We start from the raw sequence: 778 nt of genomic DNA on the forward strand, positions 1-778 counted from the left end.
TTCTAACCCACCACCCCCGCCTTCCGGCCCCCGAGCCCCCTCCCTGCAAACCTAGCAAAGGTCCCTGCCTGCCCACGGTTGCCGGCCCCTCGGCTCCCACAGCTGCAGCGGGAGCCTGTGCCTTTAAGGAAGCCGGCAGGGGTCTCATCTCAGGCGGGCCCACTTCAGCCAGGGGAGACCGACACGTTTCTCCCACAGGCCCTGGTGGGCCGTTTCCTCCGCGGAACCGCAGAAACCCAGGCATCCCGACCCCTGCCTCTGCACCGCGGGAAACCCAGAGACAACGCTCTTTTGAACCATTGCGAAGGTGTCACTACTCCGGAACGTTATATACGCTGTAGTACTTCACCCTCTACACAGCATGTCCCGAGCCCACCCCTCAAAAACCCCATGAAGACTGCGGTACCCAGCCCCCAGGGAACCCTCCAGCGTTGCCTTCCCGATCGGATCCGCGTAGCCGTCTGCTTCAGGAGTAGGTAGACAGGTCCCTCTGGGTCCCTCCGGTCGCAGTGCCTTCCTGCCCTGGTCCTCCCTATGGCACGAGGAGGGGCGCCCGGGAGCTAGCCCATCCCACCCGCTGCGGGCTGCAGGGATCGGTATCTCCGGGGCGCGATCCCAGATACGGGGTGGAGGCGGGGGTGCGGGGGGGTGGGTTCGGGACGGAGGGTGGCAGAGTGTCGCGCAGGAAGGAAGCAGCGGCTGGAGAGGGCTTCATTTCGGTTTTGGGAGGTTGGCCCCGCTCTGGCCCTGGCCCGCTCTCCGTCGGTGAAGGACGCGG

This window comes from Bison bison, unplaced genomic scaffold (genome assembly GCF_000754665.1).
Source record: "Bison bison bison isolate TAMUID 2011002044 unplaced genomic scaffold, Bison_UMD1.0 scf7180017858770, whole genome shotgun sequence".
Classification (NCBI taxonomy): Eukaryota; Metazoa; Chordata; class Mammalia; order Artiodactyla; family Bovidae; genus Bison; species Bison bison.